Raw genomic sequence first — 9513 nt, 5'->3', positions numbered from 1 at the left:
TGACAATTGATCCATCACCAATTAATTTATGTCCCTATTTATTTATTCAGTCATTCTATGCCAAGACCAAAACCTACTTCTTAACGTTTATGTTCTTGTATATGAAGGATGGCTTAAACATTGTTGGATGCTCAAACACATGCATTTCCATTCAATCTGAAGGATTCAATAAAACACTAGTAGCTGCCATTGGTTGTTTTGGGGAAGATAAATATAATTCCTATATTATACTTCAGATTCATTGTCTTCCAAAGGAAAATGACACTTAATTCTTTACAATCATTTTATGTTTTCACATTTAACTTTTTCCTTTTGTCTTTTTAGCAGCTAGTGATCCAAATAAACTGACATGATCACAAGTTTTATTTTACAGAGGAATCAGATACAATTAAATGTGAAGTCCTGCCTTCAAATTTACAAATCCACCTGCATCTTTACCTACTGATCCCATTGTTCTCCTCTTTGTTACAATAGATTATGTGTCTGGTCCCTTTCTGAAGCTAATTCCTCTACTGGCACTCTGGTCATATAATTTTTTGATTTTACATCATCCTTGCACTCACCCTATTAACCATGCCCTACCGTCTTGTGTGTCCAATGTCTTATCCATTGGCTCGGTCCTACCAATATTTAACTTTTGTCATGCTGACCCCTTGTTAATAAAACAAATAAAATTTAAACCACATTTATCTCAGTTTCCACCATATTGCTTCTTTCTCTACCTCCATCTCTTCTGTTCCTGTTGCACACACACACAAACTCTGAATTTGTTATTTCATTGCTCATTATCTTCATTTCCTTGGCCTTGGAAGTTTACAGGATAAACTTCCTTTTTTTAAAATGAAGTATTTTATTATTGTTCTATTACAGTTGTCCCAATTTTCCCCTTTATTCTTCTTTGCCCAGCCCCCACTGCTGCTCCCACAGTCAATCCGCACACTGTTGTCCATGTCCATGGGTCATTCATACATATTCCTTGATTAGTCCCTTCCCCTTCTTTCCACCCTTATCCTCCTCTCTCCTCTCCTTCCCCCCTTCCCTCTGGTCACTGTCAGTTTGTTCCTTGTTTCCCTGCCTCTGGTTCTATTTTGCTCATTTGTTTGTTTTGCTCAGTAGGTTTCTCTTATAGGTGAGGTCATGTGGAATTTGTCTTTAACTCCCTGGCTTATTTCACTTAGCATAATATTCTTCAGTACCATCCACACTGTCACAAAAGGTAGGAGTTCTTTCTTTCTGCTACATACTACTATATTGTGTAAATACACCAGTTGTTCAATCCACTCATTTACTGATGGGTGCCTAAGCTGTTTCCAGCACTTGAAAATAACGCTGCTATGAACATAGGGGTGCATAGGTTCTTTATTGTTCTAGCCTGGTTACATGTTGTGTAATTTCACTTCTCAGTAAAGTTACCACTGACCTCCGGCCTCCATTTTTTCTGGATAACAAGAGTGCCTCATTGACCCAGCCATTCCCTCTTTAAGCCTTTCTCTACACTGAAGCTAGCATGATATTTTTAAAAATGTAAATCACATCATGTTAATAGTGCTTAAAACACTAGGGTTAATCTGCTGTTTTTAGGATAGGATTCAAAACCCTTTGGCTTACTAAGTCCTCTATTATCTGGTGCCTGCCTACATTTCCAGTATCATCCCTCTTTGTTCCCCACCCCTTTTCCCTCTAAGATCTAATTATATTGAACGTCCTTTAAAGCAAGGTGTTCTTCTTTACTTTGAGGCTTTCTACATACTCTTTTTTCCGGCTAAAAGTCTTCTGTTCTCCTTACTCTTAGTTTCATCTTAGGCATCAATTCTTATAAAAACACATTCCAGCTTTCAAAGCTGGTGTTTGATGCCCTTCTAGTGGCTTTCCACCTAATCCTTCATTTCTTTGTCATAGCACTTATCACACCTCATTTAATTATCTCTCCACTTGTGTTTCCCATTAGACTGTAAGGCCATTTACTGCTTAAGAATCCATACATTATTTTTAATTTTTTTATTATTGTTCAATTATAGTTTCCCCATTTCCCCCCATTACTCTACCCAACCTCACCTCCCACCTTCAATCCTCTCCCCACTGTGTTGTGTGTGTCTTTGTCCATGTCTCCTTTATACATGTTCCCCTTCTTTTTCCCACTACTCCTGCCCCTCTGGTTACTATCAGTTTGTTCTTTATTTCAATCTCTCTGGTTATATTTTGTTGCTTGTTTGTTTTGTTAATTAGGTTCCACTTATAGGTGAGATAACATGGTATTTGTCTTTCACCGCCTGGCTGATTTCACTAAGCATAATGTTCTCCAGTTCCATCCATGCTTTCAGAAAGGGTAGGAGCTCCTTCTTTCTTTCTGTTGGGTAGAATTCCATTGTGTAAATGTACCTTTTTTTTTGATCCATTCATTTACTGATGGGCACTTAGGCTGTTTCCAACACTTGACAATTGTAAATTGCACTGCTTTGAACATTGGGATGCATAGGTTCTTTTGAATTGATGTTTCAGGATTTTTAAGAGTATAATCCCAGCAGTGGGATTGCTGGGTCAAAAAACAGTTTCCTTTTTAGTTTTCTGAGAAAATTCCATATTGTTTTCTACAGTCCTCATTCCCACTAAGAGTATACTAGGGTTCCCTTTTCTCCACGTCTTCTCCAACACTTGTTGTTTGTTGATTTGGTTATGATGGCCATTCTGACTGGCATGAAATGGTATCTCATTGTGGTTTTAATTTGCATCTCTCTGATGGCTAGTGATGCTGAGCATCCCTTCATATGTCTCTTGACCCTCTGTCTGCCCAGCTTGCAGAAGTGTCTGTTCAGGCACTTTGTCCATTTTTTAATTATTTTTTGTCTTCCTGGACTGGAGTAGTGTGAATTTTTTATATATTTTGGAGATAAGACCCTTGTCTGAAGTATCACTTGCAAATATATTTTCCTATACATTTATAGCTACTTATCCTGGGCTCCATCAAAGACAGGGGCAGAGTGGGCTACAGAGGCCTGAGGAGAGACGAGATGGTGTAGAAGCTTTGGGGAGAGAACTGAGAGAGTAGACACTAGAATTCCAGTGCTGAGTTACCCCCTTAGGGCAGTAACCACCATGCTCTGGCAGACTACTCCGCTCTCAGCAGCAGTAGCCTGAGGGGAAACAGTGGCCCTGATTCCCAAAGGGACTATGACCTGGCTTTTGGTGCTTGAGCCTGGCTGTTGAGTGCAGAGTGACCACACTAACAACCTAAGGAGTCAGCCACAGACAGTAGACCCCTAGCAGAGTCGGGGCAGAGAGGACCAGAGACTCTTGAGGAGAGACTGGGGACAGAGGCTTTGATGAGAGAACTGAAAGAGCAACTACTGGGATTCCAGTGCTGAGTCACCCCCATATGGCAGCAGCCAGGACCAATGTTTAAATCCCTGAATGAATAAATCATGCTATACACAAAGCAACAAATTCCAAATGTACTAAATTTTTAAATATACAAAACAAATTTTCTGAAAAATAATGAAGAATAAACATCCATTTGGTTTCATCAAGGGAAAGCTTTTCAATGCTTACAGCAAAAGTCTATGTTGTTAATAAAGCAATTGATTGATAGATCAATCAGCATTAAAAATAAAACAAATCTGTCACAGTAATACAACACCATAAACAACACTGTAAACCAGATGACAAGTTTGAGGAATATATTTGCAAGGTGTATAAAACAAATGGTAAATATCCATAAAATTTAAAAGCTCTTAAATATCAACATGAGGAAAAAATCCACTAGAAAAGTACATTACAACATAAAGATGTATATTACAGATGAAGAAACACATATGGCAGATAAATGTATGCAGTCAGCAAATGCTTATTGAGTGTGTATAATTATGTCAGCTATATTCTAAGCACTTTATAGTGTTAATTTCACTTTATTAATCCTCAAAATGGACTAGTGAGTTACATTCTATTTTATCCTCTTACCTCATAGATGAGGACTCTCTTAGAATTAGAATTCTGTGATAAAAATAATTTCTTCAGTCAAAATAATAATATGATAAAATGTCAAAATGAAGAAATCAATAGTATAAAATTAATGAGATAAAATTTAAGATTTGATTTCTGGTTTGGGCTTTGATAGTTTTTAATTTATCATTACTGGGTTTTAAGTTCTTCTATAAAGCTAGGCTGCTGAAACATACTTCACAAAACTATTGTGAGAATTAAAACTAAGTATTGAATAAAGCACCAAGTGCATAAAATATGAACAAAAAATGTAAATTCCCACTTAATTGGTGCTTGTGAAGTCTTGGCATAATACCTAAATTTGTCCAACCTATTTCTAAAATTCCCATACTAGCAGAATTAGGGTATAAGCCAGAGACTATTGTGATGCTAAGGGTACAAAATACCGAGGCTGTTGGGAATCTGGACTAGGCCTGCTCCCAATAAAGGCAACCAGTAATTCAAAGTATTCTGTCTAACATATGGTTTAAGCATGGGGGCTTGATCCATAAGAATTTCACTTTCAAAGGAGTCTAACCTGGAGGATGCTGAAAGGTAGCATGAATTTTTAGTGAGAAGAACTAGTCAGAAAAAAAGTAAGTGACTTTTTTGTTCTAAGTGGTGAGTTTAACTTGGTGCATGTTTTCAATAAGTGCCTTTGGCTGTGTGTGAAGATGGTCATTCTCAGAAGATGCCTGCAGAAGGTCTGCCAGAACATCTGGAGTTCAAGACACTGTCCCAGTCCCAACAGATTAGAGTGTTAATCAGAAATCTAACACATTTTTAGGGTAAACAAACATGGCAGGGTTACAAGTAGTTCCAGTGAGCTACGTACCTTGGGTACCAGCTCTGGAACTCACTGATGGAAAAACGGATTCTTGGCTTGGAATCTAGCATGGTTAAATCTGTCAACTCACATATCAGTGGCCTGTGGTCTACATTGCGTCTAATAGATATATTTGTTACACCTAACATATACTGTGCTTGGTTTACACAGTTTAACAAAATTATCCATTATTCAAACAGTGGGAGAGTTCATGGTGAAAGTTGGATTGGCTCTTTAGGAAACATGGAAAGAACAGATAACACTGGGGCTATTTTTCAATATAGCAAAAGCTAGTGGGAGCTGAGTAACTGCTACCGGTTTAAAAGGCATAAGTTCTCCAGTTGTCTACACTCCTCATGTTCCTTACCTAGCCTGCTTTACTCACAATCATTACCTGCCTGGCCCCTTCAGTGATTCATTAATAATCTCAGCTAGCTCATAGTGCTTCCTGCTTCCTAAGGGAAGTCAAAGGCTGTTAGGACAGATGTATGTGCAAATTAGGCTGATAATGTAGTACTCTTTGGTCTAATCAAACAATTTCAAAACCACAGGGTTAAATGCAGATACAATTTACAGGGATGGAGACTGCTCCAGCTTCCTGCTCTCCCATGTGTGTAAGAAGTGATGGACTATATCAACCTAAACCCGAGATGAAGAGTTCATTAAAAGTTATAACTTCAAAAAAAGTACTCTGCTCTCCCACAGTCATGTATGGTTCAGTAAAAATAATTTAATAGAGTAACTTACATGTTAGATACATGTGAAAGTAACTTACATGTAAGATGTATACATTTGTACATAACATTTGAACTCACTAGACCTAAATTTTCCAATGTGTAAATAAAGGCATTCAAAATGGAGACATTGAAAGATCCCTTTCACCTCTCCCATTCTATTATTCCATGCAAAGGCTTGCTATCCTTAATCATGAGCTATCATATTCTCAAGAGTATCTTGCCTCCTGGCTCTTAAGGAAGGATGTATGGAGATGATTCTATGTCAAACCAATACAGTAGCTTCTTGATCTATTTTTCTGTGAAAAGACTACATTACCAAAGCAAGCTATCTACCCAGCAATATGAGTCTATATGTTTCAATCAAGAGATCCATGAAATTCAGTAGATATTTTTGAGCATTAGTTTCTGATATAAAGTAGCAAGAACTGCTTTAGCACTTATTTAATATGTGCCATAAATCAAGTTTTCTAACCAGATAGTTTCTATCCAAAACATGTTTTCTTAGCATTTTCCTTTGCATGGTACTCAAATTTATCCTTTACTGTGGCAAGGGGAAGAAAACGTTGTTTAGGTTGTGTTTATTGTTTATCATAAATTTTCTGACAGCTGTAATTTCAGTTTTGTCTCCTCCAAGACACCATTTTTGTTACAGCAACAAATATACATTTACATGCTGTCTAGATAAATCTTTTGCTCCAAATCTGCACCAGAGGTAATCTAAGATATATTGCCCAAGGTCTAACATTATGTAAGACTTCCCCAGTAGGCAATATAGGAGGACTTTGGCATCAGGCAACTTCCAGCATTCAAATCTAGTTCTACCCTTTCCTGGAGGTATAAAATTATACACATTACTCAATAACTCTGAAACATTTTCCCTGTTGTGAAATAGACTGATGTAAAATGTATTAGCTGATTCATGGTCATGGGTTTTTGTGTGTATTAAATGACATAATATACTAAAGTGTTAAACTCAGAATTCATGCTGATAATAATATTGCAAATATTGCTACTGATATAAAATTATACATACTTATCAATAAAAATGCATTTTATTCCTGATAATTGTCATCAGTAGATGTGCCTGCTATATAAAACAGTCTCTTTGACTCTTTAGTCCCCTAGAAGGACTAAATAATGAAATGCATCTGCCTCAAGTTACCTTAGACAAGTCCATGACAACTAGCTTCTTGCTATTCAAAACTCTCCAGCAGTCAGTCTAAATTTCATATTATATTAATCAGATCACCTTGGGTAGTAAATGACCTAATGACATACATAAAGAAAGCTGATGATTATTATTGACCAAATACTGCTGACTCCAAATGAAATTGGAAAAAAAACCCAGACAAATAGGGGAGGGAAAAGTTTGGTACAGTTTCAGTAAATTTACCTTAGAGAATTTGAGGCAATAATCCTTTGCAATTTATCTAATGTAATTTGCTTCTGTACTTTCAAAGTAATTTTTTTTCAATTATATAACTCCTTTGTACATATATATTCTGACTTTAACAAACTTTCATCTGAAATTTTTGTTGTTGTTGTTGTTCAACAATGGTTGTCCCCGTTTCCCCCCACAATCTCCCCTGCCCCACCCCCCACAGCTCCTACATGGACAATAGTGTGGGATTGACTGTGGGAGCAAGGGTGGAATGGGTAGGGGTGGGAAAAAGGGGAAATTGGGACAACTATAATAGAATAACAATAAAAATGATTTAATAAAAATTATATTGTTCTGAATGTGGCAGTAGTCAATATAATGTAATTATTAAAGTTTTAAAAATAAAACTTTCATATTACTCTTCTAAATTAAGCTACTCATCTAAATACATAGTCAGTTCACATCACCCTTGATTTGGTTAAAAATACACGAACTGGCTTTTCTTAATCAGACAGAAACATTAGTGTCCTTTCCCTTCTTGAATTCATATTTCCATTCCACTTCCAAAAGAATGTTGTTTCTCAGTAATGTTTGTGATCATTATTCTGCAGGACAATGTTGCACATCAATTAACCTTAACCTTTAGAAGTTCTGGTAATTATGTTTTTATTATTATTATTTTTGGATTGAGCTATGTTACAACTATCATTAGTACAGAACTTATCAAAACAGCATCATATAACCCAGATTTTAATCACATATATATTAAAGTGTATATTAAAATATAAGTATACATATATAAAATATTATTGAAATTATATTTCTTTTTTAATACTAAAACACTCTATTTTTTTAGGATAAATGCCAAAATTTTACATATGCTACAAGTCTATTACATATATTTACATAGCTCTTTCCTACGTACTCAAAACTTTCACATTATGTAGCTCCCTATTTTAAGCAAGCTTTGCAGGGATGATTTGAGGCCAGATCACAGAATAGCTTGTGCAGTGCTTTAACAAAAATGCATTTTGAAAGCTATTCTGACTACCAATTTATTCTATAAAAATGGTTTTGGGACTGTTTTTGCTGTCACCTATCCACTGCACATGAGAAACACTGTTCATTCTGAATTGCTCCTAGTGCCCCTTCCATATTCACCACCAATCAGATTACTAAACTGCAAGTATTCCCAAAGGAAAATTCACATTTTCTTCCAGCAGTACATCAGATTATTGGCATATTACTGGTTTAGGTGTTTCTAGGACACAAAACTTTCAGTACTCAACTAATTCTCATTTCCTGTCTTAACAAGATGCTTATAATCAGATTCACTAGCTTTCAACAAGTAAATCTGACTTGATAGTCTTAAATCAGTATTTTACCCAAAAAGCAACAGAAAAAGTTGATTCCTTTACTATCTCCCAAATTTAAACTTCAGTGGTTTCACCTAGGAGTTACTCAATTTGAGAACACTTGATAAAAAGTAGAGTTATCAGTAATTTAGTTATTTTAAGTGGCACTGATACTACCATTACATATCACAGAGCACAACACAAAATCAGATGAAGTCTAATTGTCTTTTCTATATTAATTAGCAGTTTTACAGACAATAATACCCTAGTGAATTTGGTATGAAACAATTGACAACTACCCTTATTACTAAATTTAAACACTAGTACTTTATCTTACTTTATACCTGGACTTTATGTGAGGTTTTAAGTTGAAATGCCATTATTTCCTTGTCAGAAGGGTTAAAGGAGACAGGAACCCAGTGGCTTGGTGGTTTAGGAAGTATGCTTGGTGACGGCTCACTGAATTTGGCTCCAGCATAGTTCTGGTTAGTTTGAGACTTAAACAGTAAGCTGGGACTTCATAAGCCAGAGTTCCAATTTTGATTATTTGGAAAATTTTTGTTCTTACCCCCATTCTGCATGGCCTGCCATGTAGCTGCTAATGTGTTGTAAGTATGTCCTCTTTCTTTTTTCTTATGAACAATCTTCATCTGGGAATTTTGATCCTTGGTCTTCTATTAAGTTGTTGTGGGTTACTAACATTTCTAGATTGAGGCGCTGGGATGTTACACCTCTCTCCACCACCCATCTTCAGCTTCTTTGTCACCTTTAGGTTTGCTTTTCAGATTGCAGGATTCCCACTCTCTGTCCTCTTCCTTGTTGCCAAGGCCAGGAGAATAGATGTTGCTTTCTGACAGATCCTTTCCTTTGTCTCAAAACAGAAGTTTTCATGGGCCAATCTGCTGAGTCCAGTTTATGAAGTGAGGCCAACATCTGAGTCTCCTCAGCACACAAGTTTGAGAGAGAAGTCCTAGCGACTTCAAGCTCGACTTCCAGCTCGGGCTGCAGCTGCAGCTCCTGCTCAGCAATGAAGCCCCTTCCCCTTACCCGGAGAGGCGAGGCGAGGCACGGAAAGAACAAAGCCCACAAGCATCGAGGACCTAGCTGCCGCCACCACCTCCGCGCATCCCAAGGACTTCCTCCTTCTGCCTTTACGGACAAATTGGAGGCCGCAGCAAGTGCGGGAGTGGGGCTGGGAGGCACAGTGGTCAATCAAAACGCGCCAGCATGGGGGCCTGG

General features: G+C 37.1%; 1 pseudogene; it reads right to left on the bottom strand.

The window, feature by feature from the left end:
• Window positions 1-8612: 8612 nt before the first annotated feature.
• Window positions 8613-9022, bottom strand: LOC123827546 (annotated as a pseudogene).
• Between the last annotated feature and the right edge of the window lie 491 nt (window positions 9023-9513).

This window comes from Phyllostomus hastatus, unplaced genomic scaffold (genome assembly GCF_019186645.2).
Source record: "Phyllostomus hastatus isolate PE091 unplaced genomic scaffold, TTU_PhHast_1.1 phas_contig_86, whole genome shotgun sequence".
In the NCBI taxonomy this organism is placed as follows: domain Eukaryota; kingdom Metazoa; phylum Chordata; class Mammalia; order Chiroptera; family Phyllostomidae; genus Phyllostomus; species Phyllostomus hastatus.
Note: the sequence above shows the minus strand (reverse complement) of the source record. Positions and strands in the feature narration are given on the sequence as shown.